Here is a 24,809-nt window from a genome sequence, read left to right as displayed (position 1 = left end):
AAAAATGGGAGGGGACAAGAAACTTCGTTTTTATTGAATCAAGCAAAGCCTCAACACCACAGTAACCTATTCAGGGGTGATGTTGATCAATAGAGTCAAAGACATAAGAGTCTAAATAAAACAAACAGTGACTTTCTTAACCTCAATGGGTTCTTCACGAGCTTCCTGTAGGTAAGAACACAAATAAGATTTTTCTTTAGAGATATCTTGTTTATTCCTATTCGACATGCCTCAGGAGTTCTCCAACATGAGTGAAGTCCGCAGTGCATTCGATTTTGTTGGTTGTTTTTCTTAAGAACTGTTGAAGATTTGGCAGGTTCAGAAAACCTATTGGTTAGAAATCAAAATCATTAACTATAACTCTTCCATAGAAAAATATCAGAACTATTTTTATGTGTATTTCTTTCTACTAAGAATTTGACAGGTACTTTTTAAACTATAAGTAAAGTTTTATAAGTAAAGTTTCAATCATAGGAGTATTCATGATCACATGACTTTTGTCTGAATGAGAAATTGTTTGGCCTCGAAAAATTACATATAACTTTTTATAATTTTCACTTGGTGTAACATTTATAAACTTGATAGTATGATTCGAGGATGTCTTGGAATTTAATCTCCTTTGAGATCATATGCCTATTATTTGCTTGTCTTGCTTTCTTTGTATTTTGGGGTGTATATATACACATTTTTTTTTCTATCATCCTTCCTCACATCTTCATTTTCCTTATGTTCTGTTATATATTTTCAAATTTTTTGTTCTTATTTTTCTCTGAGCAGGATATTGAATTCTTTATTGGAAAGGAGACACGTGCATCAAAAAAGAGATGTGTTTGGACATCATCAGACCCATGTATAACTTAAATCCTTGTCACAGTGTCTATATCTCAGAGTCAACACACATATGAAAATGAGAAAACACAAAGAGTACAGAATAGAACAATTTGACTTCATATAATTAAAAACAAACAAACAAACAAAAAACAGACAAACATTCCAGAATCCAGGGGTTTGTTGTGATCTAGGTGCTAACCTCTCTGAGTCTCTTCACTTCTCAGGCAGTTTTAATGCTTGATCAAAGAAGGAAACTCAAATTAAATAAGCCCTAAACTCTTCCTTTTGATGCATGGTTAATGTTTCCTTCTCCCACTTCAATTATGCCATCTTCATTATGCTTCCTTCCTCACTATCACAGTTGTTAAAATGAAAAGCCTCTTTCTGAGTGCCACAGCTCCATTATGCAGGCCTATACCTGTGCTGGCAGCATGCTCCTCTTCTCACCTCATATTGCCTTTTGCTTGGGGAGGAGATCCCTGCCGTGCATCTCAAACTGAAAACTAAAAGAAAATTAAGTTTCTGTTTGGAGTTTGAGTGAATTATGGAAAACGGGTCCTTTTTTGTCTACCAGGCATGTTAGTATAAGTTATTACCCACCTCAACTTCCTTCCCTACAGTGGTAGCTGTCAGTATGAAAATCTCATGTAAACTTTTTATCAGTTTGTACTGATAAGGCAAGGACACACACACATACTTGACATTTCCTTCAGACTGTGGCTTTGTATTGAACATAAAAGACCACAAAATGGTTGATCTGGCTTTTTTGGCCATCTTAAGAGCTGTCTTGAACTATAAAGCCTGGTAACTCAGAAATAATAAATTTGTAATTCAGAAAAACAAAAAGGCAAATCAATTATTTGATAGGAAAATGAGGGCAGAAACTAACTATGAACTAAATATGAATGAACTGCTTTCTACGAATGTGAGTTCATTGTAGAAAACCACATTATTTGATGGCTTCATATTTTGTTTGGATATTTTATTCCGATAGTCTTACAGTCTTGCATGAGACTATATAAATGGACACATGTGGAGGTTCAATGAAACTTTAGCACTTAAACATTAAGGACCAAGGCCAATGGGAACCTGAGATGCCCTTAATTGAGTTAGCAACAATAATCTACGCAAGCAGGGACATGGATGGGTGATTTGACTGCAAGTCTTTGAAAAGGTTATTTTGATGGTGCCAACTACAAGAGATATTGGAGATTCACAGACAATTTGGTGGCTGATATGCTTGTTTAGAGTAATACTTAGGTGGTATTACTTAAATTGTGAAGTAGGTAGAAGGCTGTTTTCTATGTATTGTTTTGAGACTCTCCTAACAAAGAAAATCCTTCCAAAGTGTTTCCAAAATTCTCATGTCTGGAGATAAGGCAATGATAGCTTCTGTCAAGAAAATATTATTGGGGAGGGGCAACAGGTAAAGCTATTCTTCACTGTGAACATCTAATTTGATCTCATGGTTGGAAGTTCTGCCTCAGAGTCATGATTTCAGGACAATTTAATTTCAATATCTTTGATGAGGAATTGGGAGAGTGAAGTTAGGTAACTTGTGCTGAGTTTTCTGACCATAGCTGTAAAATATCACAATTATTGCTCGATTAACCTCCAAGGATCCTTTCAGGAATGGAAACACAAGGCATTGGGACTGAGCAGAGAAAATAGACAAAAAAACATTAATTCTATCTACACCACAGTTATCTAAATTATTTAGTCTCATAGCAATATATATCTAAATGATTAAATTTTTAAATCACATGCTCAATTTAGGATAGTCCATAATAACTAATTTTGCACTTATTTTTATTTTAGAACTATATGGTTGAAGGAGTATGTTAAATATAAGTTAAGGATCTATTTTAATTGTATTTATAACATATAAAGAAATTTAAGTTATTACACAAATATGTGTCACATACAATTAAATTAATTTTGAATTAATCATATGACAAGATGTATGATTAATGAACACTATATTAAAATGACTTATTGTGTATTGTTTGGTTTTAGGATTGAGTAGTAAAATACAGACTGAAATCTAACTCTGTGTCGTAACATCATTAAAAAAAGCTTTCATAATCTGATATTTAGAATTGTTACATATTTCTCCTTAAAAGTTACCTATTTATAAATATTTTAATATATTAATAAAAATAAGAGTAATCTGTTTGATTGCTTCTAAAAACCCCATATCTTGGCAGAGTAGATTTCTAGTCTATATTTTTAATAAATGAAAAGACAAATTGGATATAATAATTATTTTCTTTTTAAAATATTTTTAGGTAGACGTAAATGTATATTTAAATAATCTTACAGATTATAAGTATATACTTCAGTAAACTGATGTAATTAGTTAATGCACCTAGTGTACAATTTAAATGGTTAAGAACAAATACTATACTCATCTAGCTATCACCCCAATCAAGATAAAGAACATTTCCCGCACCTCAGGGTATTTCCTTATGCCTCTTTCAGTCAATTCTAAGTTTGCTAAGCAATAGTGGTTCTGGTTTCTAGTACCATAAATTAGCTCTGCTTGTTCTTGAACTTCATATGAATCAACTTGTATGGTATATAATCTTGTCTTTGGCTCTTTTCATTGACATAATATCTTTGAAATCCAACCATGTTATTGTTCATACCAGGCATTCATTATTTTTTTTTTGCTGAATAGCATTCAGTTGCATAAATTCGCCCCAATTTATCTATTCTCTTGATGGACATCTTTGTTGTTTCCAATTTTGAGCTATTATGAATAAAGCTGCTATAAACCATTCTTATACAAATCTACTTGAGGGCATATGCTTTCATTTTTCTTAGTAAATACCTAGGAGTGAAACTGCTGGCTTGTAGAGCATATGCGTGTATAAGAAACTACATACACTTTCCTAAGTTGTTGTACGATGTCATACTCCTACCAGTAATATATGAAAGCTTTGTTGGGTCCACATCTTTGCCAACTGGTGTTGTCAGTCTTTTATATTTTAGCTATTCTAGTTGGCATGAAATGGTATCTCATTCTAGTTTTATAAGCATTGTTTTGCTGAAGTGCTAAAGATAGCTTCATATGTGTTAGAGGAATTTTGATCAAAATAATATAAGTAAAAGATATGGAATAAAATGTTTTATGCATGCTTTAAGGATTGTTAGAATGTTTATTTTCCTCATTAATTTTTATTTCAACTTAATATTTTCTTTCTTCATTAGGAGGCTTATAGTTCTGAATTAAATAATATATTCTCAAGAATAAAAAAATTATAACCATATATTTAGGCAAAACATTATGCTACTAGTGGTACTATAATGAACCATATGAAATAAGGCATAACTTTCAGCCTGCTGAAAGAGTTCATTCAATAACATGTTGACACTGATACTAGTCAAAAGATCTAAAGACAGTGCGTATAAGATAGCTAATTGTCAGTATGCCTGATTTCAAAATCCTATGCTTTTATATAACACTCTATTTTAATATTAAAAATGATTACACCATCTTTAATACTATAATGAATAAAGAGATACATAAAACAAGAAAATAAGATCCAAGTAAACAGACAATAATTAAGATAGTCAATCAATGTTGATTTTTTAAAGTAATATTGTCTTCAAGTAGCTGTTTTAGTGTCAGACTTGGAATTATGTCCTCATACTTCCATGAACAGTTTTTTTAATGTTAGGCTTTTTTTTTTAGTAACTTGATAAACTAAGGCTATGAAAAACCTATAGAAATTACTTTTAAAGTAAAATATCCAATCAGAAGTTAGTATTAATGTGCCTACACAGTAACAAATAGCCCATTATTTTCTTTTGAAATAAATGTTTGGAAGAGTTGTTCGCTTGTTTATTTGGATACAGTCACAGTCTCCAGGACTTTACCTATTCAATTATGTCTGAGTTGACATCTGACTCCGGAGATTTCAAAGATTATAAGTTATTTCCCCACTGGTACCAGAGGAATTAAGTCCTATTTAGGAAGACTTTGACTTTGCATGGAGGAGTTAAGAGATTTCAGTGAAAATTATAAAACTGTGTAAAAATAATAAAGCAGTAACCACAGGACATAAAAATCTATCTGAATTCTTTAAAGAGTTATGAGTAATTTCCCTTGCATAAACAAGTTATTCTGAAAGGGTTCTAAAGTAATTTAGAGTGAAAGCCAGGAGAGCATATGAAAGCCCACATGGCAAACAGGATCACTTTTTAAAAAAGTTTGTCAATCTAATGAGCACTTAATTAAAGTCAACAGAGTCTCTAAGTCTCCAAGTAATTTTCAAAAAGAGCTTTTGGGAAAGGGAACATTTTTCTCCATGCTTGTCCTCTTTTTCTCTTGTTCTCCATTTGTCTGATAACTGTGGAAAGCCTTATAATATTATCTTTGGGGTTTCATTCTTATTAACTCTTTTCATCATGTTGCTCAGTTTACAACCAATCAAATATAAACTTTTTTTCATGTTAAAATACCAATAGTGTGGTCCTATAAAAAGTTTTACTGGAATTTTAATTTGGAGCCTTTTGATGGCCTAATCAGTTAGATTTTATATACAATATAACCTATATTATATATAAGGTAAATTATGTTTTATATAATCAATATTATATATAACCTCCATCTCAGGTATAGTTTTGATCTGCTTGTTTCTTGTCAGAAATGTCTAAGAAGAGAAAAAGGGAGAAGAGGCACCTAGGAGGAGCCAGAAGTTAGAGGATAGAAGGAAAATACTAATCAGTTAATACCTTGTTAAGAGAAAATAAATTACTAGTAAAATATATGAACATTTTAGAAAGTTTTTGGAAATATAAAATTACCTAATCTCTAATAATCTCACAATACATAAACAGTTGCTGTTCTTTCTTTGGAAAATTTAGTCAGTTCTTTGTATATAAGTCAGGACTATGGTTGTAAGCAAAGAAACTATTTCTTCTATTCTCCCTGCCCCTTGATCTCATCTTCTTCCTCAGTGTGTTAACAATGACTGGTTTAAAAGGAAAGTTAAGAAATCTAGGAAAATAATGAAAATATTGTCACTTTTTAAGGCTCAGATATATACCTGCATCTCTGATAAAATTGTGGAAACCAAAATAAATGTATAAAAGAATTGTGAGATCACTAGGAAGAGAGAAATCTATTCTGAAATTAGGGGAGGGAAGCGACAGTGTCTGAGGGATGGAGAAGAATGTTTCCAAGTAAGATGTGACTGTTACTAGAACAGCAAAAAATCAGCCATGCTTGGGACATTTGTGTGCTCAAAGGAGAAAAAGATCAACTGAGTGTAAAGAAAAAGAGGGTATATTTTTCTAACATATATTGCTATTTTTATATTGTCACAGCCAATAAGTGGTAAGATCAGAATTTGCACCTAAGTAGTCTGATCTGCAAAGTCTTTGCTTTTAATCATTATATGATTTTGCCTCTTGGAAAAGCAAGCTTTTAAATATTGGTTGCAAGTGTCCTCAAACATTAAAATTTCAATTTTATTTTATATTTAACTGGAAAGAAGTTATAAAAATTCTTAATTTTAGAATATTTAATAGTGGTTTGTTTTTGTTCTATTTAGTTTATTTCTGTTAGGAAGTAGAGCTACAAGGCCACATATGGGACAATTACATTCTGTGCATATGATAAAATCTAAATGCTTCTAAAGGGAGTTTCTCCAGGATCTTTAAAAAATAAATAGAAACAAACCATTTCTTATTACCACTGTATGCTCATAAAATTCCATATTGGAAAATGTTCTTAAAAGAGTTCTAATGCAATCTTGTTTATACTGTTTGCTCTTACATAAGCTTCTAAAAAGTTAAGCTTCAGTCCAGCACATGTGTATTTGTTATTAATTTTTTGTTAATACACATCCAAATTTAGTGGAGTAATGTGCAAAAATTAATATTTAGAAATTCTTCATAGATGCTCTTGAGAGGAGAGCTTTGTCTATTTATGACAAAGACTTAGTTGAAATCTTCTCCCTAAGACTGGCTGTATAATATCATGAACTCTGTCACCTGGAGTGTAGAAATATTAGCTGAATCGAGGGCACAGCTCTGATGGTTAATTACCTCTCTCCCTCAGTACATGAACATATCAGGGGACTAAGAATGGTCAGCTGAAGCCAGCACACTGTCTGCTGGCCTGCACGTATCCTCCTGTTGTTGCCAGTAAAAATAAAGGAGATGGAGGATGACACTGTATGCCCCCATACAGAATTTCTTCCCTAGGGTAAACTTAAAGGGCTTATAATAGGATCATGCAAAACAATGCCTTCTAGATACCTCTACTCTATTTTTATACACATATATATATATTTTTTAAGTAATTTCCATTGTTAAGAGAAACATACCCAAAAGAGACAAAACAGAACAAGGCTGCTATTTACACGTGCCTATGTTCAACACAACACATTTATATAGAAAACAAAAAAAAACCATTGGTGATCTCCTAGGAGCACATGGGTCTAAGCTCCCAAGAAATAAAAAGAATTATAACAAATAAAAACTGCTATTTTCAAACTTTTATACTTAGATAGCTCATAAAATAAATTTGAAGTTTATGTGTTCTTCTTTGCATATTCATAAGTTGACATATAAAAGTTTTTATTATAAATTTAAATAAGATTGTTTTTTGATAATAGAAAATTAGAATATTTCATGCTTCAAGAAAACTAAATATGATGAGATTTGGCTATAATTGAAATAAAATCTCTACATATTGATAAAATAGGTTTTAAACAACTTAATAAATGAAATATACTAAATTTGAAAGAAATCACATAAAACTTTTATATCTTTGGCTTTATTCAATGTTGTCTGGAAAAATTTAATTGCTTTGGAAAACATTCCGTTACATTTAAAATAATCAGTGTCAATAACATATCACTTGGGCAGTTGGAATTTAAGACGTTCCAAGACTGGCCAAACAAACTGCTTTTAATGCCATTCTTCATTTTTATTTAAAGTATGCATAAAACAGAAAAAGAAAGAAAGTTTTGATTAATCTGCAAAGAAAGCTACTTCAAACCTAGTGTTTTGGTTTTCACATTGTCTAGCTTGAGAAGATCCTCCTTTTGATTAACACTAGAAGACTAGCACTAGAAGATTTTTATACCTCAAGGCAATACACCATCTTAAGATATAGGATGAATTAGAGATGTGTATTTTTTCTGTAAAATAGTTTTTAAAAACTCTTTTGAAGGTAGGGTTATTCTCATGCAAATCAATTTGCTGGAAGAAACTTTACTGGAATTTGATTATCTAGAAATCGATTCCCTAAAACTATCCACACCTGCATACCACTCAAAAATCTTCTCATAATCTAAAGGTTACTCTTACCTCTTCTTGAATCACTCAATTAAAGAAGAGCTCCCTTCCTAGAGTAATCAACCTTTCTATAATAGAAGTAACCAAAGGCTTCTGTTGATGGGAGTGGGAGAGAGAACAGGGGACAAAGAGAGAAGAGGTAATGAGAGTATGTTCTTGTTTGGGACACTTCAGAACACTGGAGAGGGCAGAGAAATTACCTAGAGTGTAAAATTAGCAAATGTTCTATTGTGAGTTAAAGATGGGAGTCTAAAATTCATGAGTTCAGTTTTCAATAAGAGATGAACTCCATTATGCTTTCAAGCTGAAATGGATGTATACGCACACGCATGCGCACGCGCGCGCGCGCGCGCACACACACACACACACACACACACACTCAATTGAGCATGATTGATCATCAACATTGGATGTTAGCAGACAACTCCTAGAAATCCCCTAGACAATCCAGACTCAATAGATTCCTTCCAGGCTCTGGGGGACTCTGGAAGAGTTCAGACACCTCTCCTTTACTCATATCCATCAGGGGCTTATTTTTGAGCAAGCAAGTTGTCAGTTTAAGCCCATTATCCTTCATTCATCTGTCCACTTTGATACTCCTAATCTATCCCACAGTTTTCTACTCTTGTGTCACATAATTTTACCCTATTCTTCCTCTCAAACCTTTCCTTTATGTCCTCAGAATTCCTTTTAAGTCAACAAGCACAGTTCCACCCTCAGCCCCTCCAGTGGATAGTTTTCTACTCACTCTTTCGTCTAAAATCCGGCTCTCCCCCTAAAACAGTTTCCTTCTATTGAGTAGAGGTATCTCATGTTTCTACATCTCATGAATTTCATGTGGTGTTCTCTCACTCAACACTACCTTTAGAACATAAATAGGAAGTAGGGTACAAAGAAATAGAAAAAGATGTCTAACACACAGAGTATCATATTATATGCTACAACTTCTGCTTTCTTTGCTCCTTTCGTGTCTCCCTTACATCAACCTTCTTCTGCCTTTCCTTGCTAAATTAAGTTGAAGATGGTGGCACATTTCTTTGACACCCTTCTCAGCAGAGCACTCCACATTTTCTTCATGTGAATCATGACAGGCTCTGTGACTGCTTGACCAAAAGAATAAGGCAAAAACGATACTATGCTCGTTTCTAGGCCCAGGCCTCAAGAGACTATTAGCTGTTACTTCTTGTCTCTTTGAACACAGAGGCATGACATGAGGAAACCCAAAGCAGCCCCTGGAAGAGGTCAACATGGAGAGGAAGGAAGCCATTAGTCATCAGCCCTAGAAGCTCCCAGCACTGACTTCCTAGCAATGACTTGTATGTGAGGCACCTTGAAAGTTGATTCATTAGCCTGTCAGGACCCTCAGATAGTGATCTGTAAAACAGTGATTAAATATTTCACACTGCTGATTTTCTAAAAAAAAAATAAATATTATTTTATATCGCTAGCTTTGTTATACAGCAATCAATAAAACCAACACAACTCGTGTATGTACCTACCTCATTTAAAGTGGCATATGTCATAATTTCGATTCTTCTCAATATTCTCATCTTTTTATGGCTGCTCCAGACAAAATATTTACCATAGACCATATCTTCTGTCTGCCTATATCTGTCTACCTCAGGTTACTGATCACAGTTGTAATCCTATGGTTTCCAACCTCAGCCTATCCTGTGTCCTGCTCTGAAACCCAATATTTCTATATCTACTCTCTCTTATTTCCACAAATGTTTTAACCCTACTATCCTTTTTTCAAAACTTTGGCCAAGAAACCTAATTCTTCTCTCAGCAGATGACCTCAACTCCCATTTTACAAAAAATACAGGCATCACCTGATGGAAACTCCTCTAACACCCAGCCACTTATTCTATTCATTACCCTCTCCTCTGTCCTTTATCTTCTACTTCTTCTCCTTGGCTGTATTTGATTGCAATGAAATATATCCCATATTACAAAAATGAAAAATGCTTTGATTCCACATTGTTCTGCTCTTGTTAATACCCAAGTTTCTTGAGAACATTCTTAGATGCACTGCTTCTACTCTCTTACTTTCTCATTCACTTCACAACTACTCTAGTCTAGCTTTTTACCCTCTCCACAAACTGTTCTCTACATTGCTCAATTATATTTCTAAAACTTAAACAAGACCATGCTACTCCTTCAATTAGGAAACTGTTCATTCATGACTTCTATTTTCAAGGTCTTGCTTCTCTCTCCACCTTTATCCTCTATGTCACTATTCCCTCATCCCAGCCCCAAGCTCTGTTTGTCTTGGCCATGCTCGCTATACCTTTACACATATTTGCCCTCCAATGTATAACACCAACAATTCTATTCCCCTATCCACTAACAATTCATAGTCCCTTATACTGTAAAATCTGTTTGTATATTCACTATATGCAATCCTCTAATATACTGATTATCACCAGGCTAGTACCTACATACCACATTAAAATTTCCCATCTTCGCCTTGACAAATTTACAAGTCTGCAAGCTTTGTAAAAGTAGGCAATGTGTTACTTTTGTTTAGAAATGTAGCCTTAATGCATAGCATTGTACTTAGCATGTATATGATAAATATTTTTGAATAAATAAATAAAAAGCACTCTCATTTTTACCAATGAGAAAATTAAGGCCCTGAGAGCAAATTAAAAGGCATCGCATTATATACTTTTGTATGTTTTTCCTCTCTTCCTCACCAGTATTTTAATTTAATTTAATTTAATTTTTTTATTCTTCAGTTACAGTTGATATACAATATTATATTAGGTTCGGGTGTACAACATAGTGATTAGACATTTATATAAATCACAAAGTGAGCACTCTGATAAGTCTGGTACCCATGTGAAACCACACATAGTTATTACAATACACCACACATAGTATATTCCCTATGCTCTACTCCATATCCCCTGACTATTTTTATAACTAGTGATTTGTATTTAATCTCTTCACTTTTTTCAACCACCCCCACTACCCCACCCATGTGACAACCATGAATTTTTTCTCTGTTATCTGTGAATTTGTTTGTTTTGTTTATTTTGTTTTTTAGATTCAATATATAAGCAGTTTGAAGTTTTATTTGACTAGACTTATATTTGAATATAAAGTTTTTTACTTAAGCACTTTGGAGTATAGTCATTGCTAAACTCTGATGACAGTATGAGATCAGGGCTCCATTTCTTAGTCTGTCTGTCTCTCAGATTCCTAAAACTTTGAATACAGAGTTAGGGCCAAGAAACAGAAAAAACAAGAATGTTCTTACTTTCTTTAAAAAAATTTCATTAAATAAATGTTTTCATTGTTATTCAAACAATTAAATATGGATTTAATTTTTTTTATTTTTGGTGAATATTTTGATGTCTAAAAGAAAATCCATTCTTTGAAAAGAATATCTCTGAGGTTATAGTTGCTGCATAGTTTCTCGTTGACAACTGAAAGTGATGAAAATGGAACATTGTTCAGTTTTGTTGATTTTCTTAATAATTAAACCCCCACTAGAATTTTGAACCCCTAGTGGACCAGGACTCTGTTTTATTTATTCGTGTAGCTCTGACACTTGTCATAGTATCTAGCAAAAAGAATATAGTTAATACATATTACGTGTGTGCATGGTTTTAAAATTGTTCAATTCATTGTGAAATTAGTACAAAGGAAAAATTACATCCATTATTATACAATCTACTCATATGTTTTAGATCTACTTTCTGGATATAACGTGTGCATGAAGGCCGATCAAAATTCTCTCCTGAAAGAAAAAAGAAAGATATCACTAAGAATTAAAAATAAATTTTTCCTCATTTGAAAATATATCCTATACATAAAACATCATTTTATTTTTTTCCTGTAGAAGAAATATCATCAAAACCATAAACTCAAAGGTTGCCCTGTCTGCATTTTATTACCATATAGAAGATGTCCATTTTCACAACTACCAATTGCTTTATTTTTGATAAAGCATCCGTAATTACTTTTAATTTGAATATAAATCTCCTTTGTTGAAAGAAAACACTTAACTTTAGTTATGTTAGAAAGGAAAACAGCATAAAAACTGGCTATATACATATTTAAAATTATAAGCATAAAAATACTAATTAAGATAAAACATATCATAGTCTCTATGAAAACACAAATTAATAATCCAATCAGAAATGTGACTACCTTCAGAAAATTATGACATGAATTATATAATCTCACAAAAAAATTAAGTTAAGGTAAATGATATGGACTTTGGTTAATAGCTTAGTTAATTTTTGACACCTTTGAGGATGTTTTTCACATGTCATAAAAAAAAAGTTTTCATATGTTAATAAAATAGTTATTTAAAAAAAAAAATAGTTCTGTATTTTGGAGTTCCCCAAACAATCAATATGTGGAAGGATTTATTTTAAAGCTGTCAACCGGAAGAAGAAACTAGAGGATACAAACAAAATTGCACTGACTTTTCTTTAAGTAAAAGTCTGAAATAAAGACACATAAAATATTTTTGACAGCCACTTAGAGATTTAAAAATGGAAAATTTAGTTACTATTGTAGTGGCTTCCATTGTAATGGATGCTATGAGGTGCTGCTCAGATTCCCCTTCAGGACTGAGGCATTTATTCCTCTGACTGTAAAGTATGGGTGGTGGCTGACAGCTCCCAGCTGAGTCCCTTTTCTGGAATGGCTTTTGTTGTGACTGCATCAAATTCACCTCTTCTCTTTGCCCAATCTCATGTCCTTCACCTCTTAAAAGGATGATCCAAAGATCAGCCTGCACACAGAGCTTAGAATTTATTCCCTAGAGAATCTACTTAATACAGACTTTCAGACTATAAAACAAACAACAGAGAAAATGTAGGTTGTATGTTTATAAGGACAATACAATTAATTGAAAGTAAGAAATCTATCTTAACCTTCGTTGTCTGAAACACCTTGGAAATTCCCAGCCATCTGGAGATGGATTTGGTTCACTGATTTGACCAGGTGTTTTTATGTAGGCAAAACATTAAAGACACACTCAAGTACACGCACACACAATCTGTCTCATGCTTTTCATTGTCCATCTTTCCAATGCTGCCATTTCCTTAGTTATTTCTACTGCCTTATACTTGGTATTTATTTATTTTGTTACAGCCAAACATACTAAAAATTTAAGTAAAGTGAAACCGAAAAAAGACTATGTCATATGTCAACTGGATTATTTTAGACTGTAGTTGTAGAATCAGCCCTTGCATGACTGCCTAAACAACCATTTCCAAAATTACTTGGTTCATAAGAAACTAGAACATTTTTTAAAATATATGAAAATTCTGATTCAGTCATTTTGGGTTGAGACTTGATTGGTTTTAACATGTTCCCAGGTGAGTACATTAATCAGGTAAACCTGAGAAAACAATACTCTGCAGAGAACAAATGGCTTCAAGTCCCACAGTATGTGTTTCAAATTTTAATGTGCATACAAATTAATGAGTATCTTGTGACAATGCGGTCTTTGACTCCTTAGTTCTGAGCTAGGGCCTGGGATTCTGCATTTCAACCAAGCTCCCAGTGGACACTGATTGTCCACTGAACACTAAATAATAAAAGTGCAGCCTATTCAGTGTGCCTAGAATTGGGAGCATTTCATGTGTGTATCTCAAGTCTTTTGGAAAAATGGGTCATTTGAAGAGTTAGTGCTTTACAGAAGAGCACATGCACTTTCTCCATTCTTTGTTATCCTTTTTGCAATTGATAACTTCAGAAAGGACGGAAAGAAATTGCTTTTAGTTCACATAAACATTGAACTACCTTTTGGTTTGATGGCCATAACTATTTCCAGATATTGGAGGTGTCTGTGACTCTCACTCTTTAACCAAAGCTTCTCTTCTCAAACTCTCAGTATTGACTTCCAGGATTCTCATATTGATCATCTGCTTTCCATGTTCTTGGTTGACTTGACGAAGGAATTTTTAAGAGACTTAGGAAGCATCCTCTAGGAAAGCTTTATGTGACATGTTCTTGGGGGACACACAGTATAAAACCAGTCACCAGATTGGTTTATTATGTTTCAGTTTAAAGGAAAATGACTTGTATGACCAACATATAAATTGGTAGTTCAATGTTGATGATGAGCCTTAAACAAGTGTTTTGAAAGTTTATTTATTACAAACATGTTCTCTTTCAGTTCTGCTTTATTGTCTGGTCTTTCTACTATGGGTATAACAGCTGTATTTTAGACAACTATGTCACTTATGTAGAAAATTGATATGTATATGGTCTTTCCTGATTAAAATACTATACTGACACTATTTCAATGTCTTTATTCCTGGGACTATATGGAAATAAAACTAACTTTAATGTAATTAAACTAAATTAAATAGCAACCAAGGTGTCAGATAACTTTAGTCAAGGTCTCCTTGGAATAGAGGTTTTATCACAGACACTTAAGTTCTCCTGGAACTTCCCTGTACTTGATTTTGATTCTGATTTGAATTGAGTGATATTTTCTTTCAAATTCTCATGATAATTGCTGAGCTTTATTTCTAATTTCAATCCAATAATTAATATTCTTGCAAAACTGTCCCCTATGGTTAATTCTCTCTCTTTCTCTCTCTCTCTCTCTCTCTCTCTCTCTCTCTCTCTCTCTCTCTCTCTCTCTCTTTCTCTCTTTGACACAGATTTGGGAAATGAATTTCCTACCAAGACATTCCTGTATTATTAAATATTTTTTCAAAAGTCTTACATTATAAGATTTCTCTTTTACTTGTATTTGTAAGAAATATAAAATATTTTCAAAGTTCAGATGAGTTGGTTTGTTCATTTTCAGTTTGGAGTTTTCTTTTGTGTGTAAGAACTAGATTAGTGTGCTTTTTGGGATACTATTATTAATTACTACAAGTTGCCTGCATGTATTGTATGACTGACTTATGGAATGGTAATTCAGAGTCTAAATCAGAACTGATCACTGAACTACTTGAAGCAAAGATATGTATTCATACTAAAGATGATTTGCAAAGGTTATTTCTATGAACTTTGCTACTCTCTTCTTTGAACCTCATAAGTTCTGGGTAAAACAGAAAAGCAAAGCAAACATATTTTGTCTTCCATGGCTTCCAAATCTTTTTAAGTAAATTTTACTCCCTGTCTATGCTTTCTCCTACTCATTGCTTCTAGAACTTTAATGGGCTTCACTATTTCTTGGAGGGCTTTTTAAAAAACAGATTGCTGGAACTAACTCCAGAGTTTATAATTTATTAGGTCTGTGGTGGGACCAAAGAATTTATATTTCTAACAAATTCTCATTGATGCTGATGCTACTAGTCCAGAGAGCCCATTTTGAGAACCACTGTGCCTCATCGTTTCAAATTTCTCCTTCACAGTACCTGAGTTTTTTTTTTATCCACATCAAATGCTATCTATCTAACATTAAAAAATAAATAAATTACTGATACATGAAACTGTATTAACAAACCTCAAAAATGTTATGCCGAACTAAAGAAGAAAGACACAAATATGTATATACTATATAATTCAATTTGTATCTATAGTTCAAGAACAGGCAAAACTAACCCAAGATGATCTAAATCAGAATAGCGATTGTCCCTGAAGAAATGTGAGGAATGCTTGGAAAGGAACATAAGGTAAGATTCTGAGATGATGCAAATGTTCTATATCTTGGTTTGGGTAATAGTTACATGGGTATACATTTGTTAAAACTCAACAAATTACACAATACATAATTGTAATATTTTACACATCTAAATTATACTTCAATACATTAAAAATTCACCAGTGTTTGTGAAATGCCCAGCACTGACTGATGGCATGTGTATCAATCAGTATCTACTTAACATGCTTGTGAAAGCCTGTGTTAGTTGGTACATGGGCTGTGCCCAGGAAAATGCTACCTGTACTATGATTGTGATTAAACTGGGAACTGAACTGCAACATTTTTAAAACTTGTTTAGCTAATAAGCATACTTCTATATGAGAAAACCATTTGTCGAAAAGCTTAGACCTGTTGGAAGTATTGTACTACAAACTTGCCAACAGGGAAGTTATTTTATAGTCAATCAATTCATTATTATATTTGACAAGTATTAGCTACTTACCAGGTTTCAGATACTGCCCAAAAAAATTGTTGGTAGAAAAAAATCTGTTAAGACAATTTGGAGTAAAATTGAGAGAATAGACAATATGGTTCTTCCTTCAACAGCATTTAAAGAAATTATCAACAAAATCTAAAGACAACGTACCGAATGGGAGAAGTCTCCAATGGTACATTTGATAAGAGGTTAATATCCAAAATATATAAAGAACTTATATGACAACACCAAAGAGACAAACAATCCAATTAAAAAATGGTCAGATAACATGAATAGATAGACATATGAAAAGATGTGCAACATCACTAATCATCAGAGAAATGCAAATTAAAACTACAATGAGATATCACCTCATGCCTGTCAGAATGGCTATATCCAATAAATCAATAAATAAGTGTTGACAAGGATGTGGAGAAAAGAGAACCCTTGTGCACTGTTGGTGAGACTGCAAATGGGTATAGCCACTATGGGAAACAGTATAGAAGTTCTGCAAAACATTAAAAATAGAACTTCTTTATGACCCAGCAATACCATTTCTGGATATTTATCTGAAGACATTCAAAACATTAATTTGAAAATATATGCATCTTTATGTTTACTGCAGTATTATTTACAATAGTCAAGATATAGAAGCAACCTAGGTGTCAATTGATGGACAATTGGATAAAGAAAATGTGGTACATATATACAATGGAATATCACTTGGCCATAGAAAAGAATGAAATCTAACCATTTGCAACCATGTGGATGGAACTAGAGGGTATTATGCTAAATGAAAAATGTCAAATTGAGAAAAATCCATATGATTTCACTTGTTTGTAGAATCTAAAAAACAAAATAAACAACAAAACAGAAACAAACTCATAGATACAAAGAACAAACTGATGATTGTGAGATGGGAGGGAGGCTGGAGGATGGGTGAAAAAGGTAAAGGGATTAAGAAATATAACTTGGCAGTTACAAAATAGTCACAGGTATGTAAAAAGTACAGCATAGAAAACATAGTCAATAATATCGTAATAACTATGTATGGTGTCAGGTGGGTACTAGACTTCTTGGGGGGATAACTTTGTAAGTTATATAAATGTCTAATCACTATGCTGAACCTAATATAATATTAAATGTCAACTGTAATTGAAAAATAAATTTAAAAAATTAAAAATATATATTTTAATAGACTCTGGGGATACACTATTGTGGAAGCAGGGGAGTTTTCCTGAAACCACTCTCAACATTATTTCTCTGTTCACTGATTGGGTTATTTATATATCTTGGATTTTTATTTATGTTTTCTTTTCTCATAATGGGTAAGCTTCCATGGAGAATACTTTTTTACCCTCCTAAATAATGTTATCCTCTCCCCAACCCAACAAAGTCTTTATCATATTATCACATGTTATAACATATTTCCACTCCGAAAGTACCTTTCACTCATGCTTTCTTGGGGATATTTTTATTCAACCACAATGTAAACTCTACAGGAACAGATAATATGACTATCTTGTTTGCAGTGTGTCATTAGCACCTAAAACAGTATCTTGAACATGTTAAGAAATCAATAAATGTTTATGAAATCAATTAAAGAATAGATGAGTCTGAATCTTAGCAATTCATATAGTAGACTAAATATTCTGGCCAATTGCATATCTGTCTCAATTTTATTGGGTCACTATGACCAAAGACAAATAATGTCAGACCACCTCCAAGACACTAGAGATGCTCCGTGAAGGAGATGTAGAATGCATTCTAGCATAACCTCACAGCTTCTGAACTGCCTATAAGCTGATCTCCTATCCAATGATACGGACATCACCCAAAGACCGTAGAACAGTGTCAGGCACTTTCTTGTAGAGTATAATATAAAAGAAAGAATATCTTGATCTCAATATAGTTCTTAATCCAGTCTCTTTGCCCAGGCCATCACAATGCAGCATTGTCAGTGACAACAGAGAAAAGCAAGGTGGTGGCTGGGAAGCGATAATATGGAAGACATTTTTTAATATCGTTTTTTGTTACTTTTTGTCACTCCCATACATACTAAAATTTAAATATTCAGCACTTATATTTCAGTTTCTAAATGTATATAAAGCATATCTGTGTTAAAAGAAGTCTTACCCTCTCCCAGGAAATGTCCAATGGTTACATACATGCAAGTTTTCCTCGGATACTTGGAAAAACATATTCATGACTCAGAAAGAATGCAGTGGTCAGAAAATGGCACACAGACACTTCTTGGTCAGCTGTACATAATGGCTGAAAGTAAAGGGACTGCTCAAAATGATAGCTTCGTAAATTGTCATTGCTATAGCTGCTATCTGAATGGTACATTACTGTACAAAATATATTGGAACTGTGGGTCTCAAAGTAAAGAAAAGTCAGGTTCTAGGTTTTGCCACTGACATCTTGTATGTCTTTGGATACAAATGATCCTTAGGATAGTGATATTTATTCCTGACTCTATATAAAGCTACTGACCACATAAAGCTATTTTGTTCAATAATAGATGTAAAATACTTAAAAATCAAAATATATTACTTAAATGTGAAGTATTTCTATCTTTTATTAACATTAAACAAGTTATTCTTATGTAATTGTGGTTATAGTATTACAAGCACACAAGAAATACAAGGAGTACTACAATCATAATTTGAAAGTAAAGCACTTTCTTTTAAACCCAGAAAGTGTATTTTTTCAATGTGCATACTGAAATTATTTTTAAATTATGTAATCAAAAATTTATGAAAGAATCTTAAGAATTATCTACTAAACTCTTCATTATACGAATAAGAGAAATTGTCTAAAAAAATTAAGTGAGTTACTCTAGATAGCATAAGTGTTTATTTACAAAATTAAGATGAGAATCCTGAGATCTCTTTGTTCCTAATCTCTTTGCTCAAAGAGTGAAAATGACTCACATAGTAAAAAACATTCTACTTAGTAGGCGTCTGTAAAGACTAGTCTCATAAATATTGAGTTCCATGCTATGACTACCCCAACACGATATTATTCTTCTAGAGTAACTTGCCATGGACAAGAATTTTTTTTTAAAAATCAGTGAAAAGTATGAAGATGCCTCATAAAAAGTAGATTATACAGCCATTCTTATATGAGCGAAAATGATTTATTTATAGCTTAATCTTTGGGCTCTAAGAATTCGTCTTTTTAAACAGGCAACAAATATTTGTACTATCCATTAAAATTTTTTTTTTAAATGTTTTTTTCATAAAGGGAAAATGTATTTGAGGAATCCATTTCGTAAAGTTGAGTCTTTTGAAAGATGGTGCTGTCATCACTATGGGCCATTTGGTTCACCTGCTATTCCCAAGAACGTGTATATAGCAAAAGGTCTCTGCCCGAGGCAGTCCCTCCTAATGCTGGAGCCAGATCACTAGAATGGATTGAGAACATATAAATGTTTTGTCACCTTCCCAGTACTAGAGAGCTGAAATTGCTGAACATTTCATTCCCTTTCGTGGCTGAGAAACGTGTGTTTCTTATTATAAAAGGTTTAAGGATGGCATACTGTGTAATAGCTCAGATGAGTGAAAATAAATTTAAATATAAGCAATGTACTGGCTTATACTTTGCATGTTGTAAATACTCTTAGAAACAGTATGGGGCCTTATTAAGTTTGAACCTCAGGTCTTTCAAATTCCCTGAGAAAAGAGAACAAATGGTAAGTGCATGAGAAAATAAGTAACTAACCTCTGTGATTTCCCACTTCAGCTCAAGCCCAGATATTTTTGTCAGTTGTTAATTATAGTCATATTTCTCTAAAGCATTTTCTCTCTCTCTGTCTCATTTTTTTTTTTTTTTTAAGGAGAAAAAAAGAGAGAAGCATTTTGAGGAGAAAGGCTGAATTACACAGGATAAGTTCACATTTTCCTAAGTGGAGGAAATTTACTGGGATGAAGGCAACTGGCAGGGCTGCCTACTGGAGAAGAGGGAGCTGGGCCTTTAGCAGGAGTAGGTTAGAGTGAAAATCAGAGTGGGACAAATTAAGAGGGCTAGGTCCAGATTCAAAGGAGAAAATGGCAAGTACTCTGGCTTGAAAGTGGGAGAAGTCTAAGGCGAAAGATGAAAAGAAACTAAGGTGGGATGTGAATATGTTCATTCAGCCAAGAAAATCTACTCAATCTTACATTCAGTGCTCTCTTTCTTTATCCAGGTACATACTTGTATATGGTGGTATATTGATTCCCAACACCTCTAACACTATGGATCATTTTGCTGTACCTTATACATCCAGCAGAATCCTGGATTAAGGACAAGAGAAAGAAGCATTTTTTTTTTTTTTTTTTTTTTTTTAATGAGGGGGAATTATGGCATAGAGAAGTAAATGAACTGATTTCAGGTCACATAATTAAGTTGCAAATGAAATTCTGCATTGTTTCTAGACATTGGATGTGATTATAGGTGTCATTTAGTCTAGCCTTCCATCATCTAACCCACCTTCCCTTGGAGGTTAAAATCCCGAGCTAGCATTGTGTCTAGCCACTTCAGCTTTATCCTGATAATTCCTTTCAGGATGAGAGGTAGATCCTATCAAGAATACTAAACAGATGGTTTTCTTGAGCATGAAACCCTGGTCTTCTCTGAAATGCCCTGAAATATTAGTTAGCATTTTGATTGCTCTCTTATTTTTCTATACAGATACTTGTTGACAGGAAACTCTGTGGGCACTATTCATTGCATTTAAGTTATCAAACAACCACAAACTGTCACTGTCACTTTCATTTCCTGTCATTATTCATTTTCTTTAGTTTCTCCTAGTTTATTATTAAAGCTGGATGCCTTGTGCAACTATGTATCAGGCAGAGAAAACTAGGTATGTGCAGGTGCTGGAAAAAGATGTGAGAGGCAGTCAATGAATGCTTGCAACCTAGCTCCTGGCTTTCAGTTTATGTTATTCACCTGTCATTTTAGAAACATACTTTTTGTTTCTTTGTTTGTTTCTGGATCAAATGGAAATCCTAGACTTACTGCTGTAGGATTTTCTTAATCTTCCCACAGTGGTTAAAGACTATCCCTAGCTTCACTTTGTTTGTTGTAGCATGTGCAGAAGTGATGCAAGACAGGCTTAACTGCTTCCATCAGTGGCTACAGGAGAAAGCTTTGTGATAGTAAGAACTGGGTTTGGTTGTCCTTCACTAGGACCTTTCTCCCAGCTGTTTCTATATAAATGTATGTCTCTATAGCTTGGAAGACTATCAGGAAACAGGTGTTTTTCTATTAATAACTAGGATGTATAAAAGGAACAAGAAGGTACAGCAGTATATGAAAATCAGGTGGTCCACGGTTGAATACTTTGTACACAATAACTAATCACTCACAGCTTGTATCTATTTATAATAAAGTCTATAATTATAAGCCAGGTGGCTGTGGTTAGGAGGTAGTGGAGTTTTTCAACAGGTTACTTGACTCACCATTACAGCTTTAGAGGAGACATGACCACCTGGGCAATGGATGGTGTGGCATGTGCCTGCCTACCAATGGCACATATGTGCTCTGCCCTAGCTTCTTTCTGTGCTATCTTCTACATCTGCAGACATAAAAGTTGTAATTACAAATCTCTCTCTCTCCATTTTCAAATAAAATGGCCAGAAAATTTTACATGAGATTCTATGTGCTTTGAGTCCAGAAGTTTTGTTATGTGTTTTCCCCTGCTGCTGAGTCTTCTGTTGAATTGATGTAGAATGAGGTTCACTGATGCAATATTTTGAAATTCAAAATGTTATCCTACCAGTTGACTCTGTGGCTATAGAATCTTAGTTTTTTTTCTTTTTCATTTAATTCAGAGCTCACAAGGAATGGTTTGAATAGTGGTATAATGGCAATTATGTTGTATAAATAAAGCTATTAGTAATTTGTTAAATATTTATCAATATCTCTTATAGCTAGTGACTTGTTAGGGTCTGTGAGAGATAAAAAGAAGTGTAGGAGATGGTTCCTATACTGAGGGACTTTTCTCTATAACTGAAGAGATAAGATATGATACGATAAAAAGATATTTTAAAATGTTAATGTTGCATGCTCTATTCCTGGTACTGACAATATTTGCCAAAGCTGGGAGATTACTATGGAAAGAGATTGTTTACATTTAAAGCTTGATGAAGAAGTCGAGACTAGAAACATGGAGAGGAATTAAGAAGAAGAAAAAAAAAAGGACAGTCAAGGACATTTGGGTGTAATAATTGTTTTAGTTTGCTCTTGGTGCATAACGAATCACCATAAACTCAGCCACTTAAAACAACACCTATTTATTATCTTCCAGTTCTATTGGTCAGGTGTCCAGCATGGCTTGACTGGAATTATCTCGACTTCATATCTCCCAAAGCTGCAAATGAGGTATTGCCAAGGAGATGTTAATATTTGTAGCTTGGAGTCATCTTCCAAACTCATGATTGTTGGCAGAATTCAGTTTCTTGCAGCTATTTGATTGATGTCCCCATTTTGTTGCCAGCAGTTCTCTAGGGGCCACTGTCATCTTCTAGAGGCCTCTCTTAAGTCCTTGCCATGTGGCTCTCTCCATAGATACTTTCATAACGTGGTAGCTTCCTTCTCTAAGGCCAGCAGGAGATTTGCTCCTTCAAATCTTCCTCTCCAGGAAGGGCTTAGTCTCTCTTTTAAAAGCTCACCTGACTAAATCATTCCCATCCAGGTTAATCTTCTTTTTAATTAATTCAAATGCACAGATTAGTCAGTCTGATTAGTACTGGGAGTGAAATCCAATCATATTCACAAATCCTATCCACATTCAGCAAGACAAGTTTGCACAGGACATATATGTAAGGAGGTGGAAATCTCTGGATTCATCTTAGAACTCTACCTACTACAGTAATGGAAACAACGTGGAATGGGTGGTGGTACATGGTGTGTTTGAAACAGTAGATCAGTCTAACTGCAGAAATCAATTGTGAAATAATATTAAAATTGTGGATTAAAAAAAATAGGGACAATAAATGCCTCGGGTCCTTGAGTCATTTTGGTGGGTACTTAGTGCAGCATTTAATGAGAGAGTAAGAGGACACACCAATTAGCAGGCTTAATAATCTTGAGATATGTTGTCAACTCTGACTATCTAAAGTTGCTGATGATAATTTAGAGCGGCATTGGAAAATTGTTTCCTTTGTTTGAGAGTCTTATTTCTATCATAAATAGAGTTTATAATAAAATATATATTACGCAGTTGTGATTTTAGTTGATGTTTAGTGGACTATTTGGACTGAGCATTCATTGACCTTGGTAAAGGTGAATTCAATTTTTCTGAAGCTTTTGATTTTTCTCTCAGGTATGTATGAGGAAAAATTATATCTTTAAATGGTTTACTCTTTGCATTGTAAATTTTGTTTTTGTGTCTTTTTTGCTCTTAAATATCTCAAGTTACAGGTCCCTCATGAGAGCTGACACAACACAGTAAAAGATCTAGATGGATCGGTGGTAAATTTGTGGGTATTTTTCTTTTTAATAAAGTCTTTGTAGGGCTTGTAAATGCCTTAGGCAACTTTTTCTTCCTCCTCACCCTTGTCATAAGGTCAGGTTATGACCAAAAAAGAACAAATATTCCTTACAAGATTAGTTCATGTGTGAATCAAGCAGTATATTTAAAGTTGCTTTTTCTTGTAAAAAATATACCCCCCCTTTTTTTTGTTTTTATGCATCTTATGTTAAAGAAAAATCAAGACCATTAATATACTCTCTTGAGGTTTATAAACTTCAGAATGTTATGAAACAAGAGAAATTCGGCCACAGAATCTGGAGCAAAGTTCATTGATGATGCCCTGGGACTTGATCATTTGGTACTATTTTATGATGGTCTGAGAAGGCAGTGCACCAATTCAAAAATAAAAGTGTGTGCTAATATTGACATTATGACATCTCTTCCAAAAGCATCTCTTTATAGAGCCAATAATGTCTTAATATTTTTGTGTTTTTTTCCATAGTCACAGTTACTTTGGTATATTAGGTAGTCTCCTTGCTGCAAACACTAAACCATGGCAACAGATATATTCCTTGTAAATCTAAAGAGATAGCTGTTACATATTCTCTTGATCATTTTGATCTGTGTGAACTTTAAGATCTCCAAAGAAGACTTCTCAAAGTTCTAAGCCAGCACATCATATGATAAATGGTTAAAAATTAAAATTATGCATTTCTGTTGGTTTTCTGTATGTTCAGATTTTGCTTATTGTGAGTCTTAATTTAAGACTGATGTTTTACTAACGAATGAGGGAGTTAAATATTGAAGTAGGTAAATGCAATGACCCAATTATACAAAATATACTTAACATCCTTGGTCTCTGTATCCATCTATGATGATTGTAATAACTCAAGTTCAGTGATAATTTCCCTGTAAAGAACAAGTGACTATTAAGGGAAGCCAGAATTTAGTACATTTATTATTTGCTTAATGCTTTATCTCTCACTAAACCAGAGGTAGCAAACTCATATGTTCATAGAGGCCAGGCAGATCGTATAAATGAAAGAGGTTTCCTGAGGGATTCTGGCTGATGGGAGTGTGTCTGCCCTGCATAGTGGGTTCCCCTGTTCTTCATCTCCAGCTGACCTAACCACATGCTAGAATGTGAGCACAGTTAT

The sequence above is a fragment of the Pteropus vampyrus genome, unplaced genomic scaffold (genome assembly GCF_000151845.1).
Source record: "Pteropus vampyrus isolate Shadow unplaced genomic scaffold, Pvam_2.0 Scaffold17, whole genome shotgun sequence".
NCBI lineage: Eukaryota > Metazoa > Chordata > Mammalia > Chiroptera > Pteropodidae > Pteropus > Pteropus vampyrus.
This window is presented reverse-complemented; position numbering follows the sequence as displayed.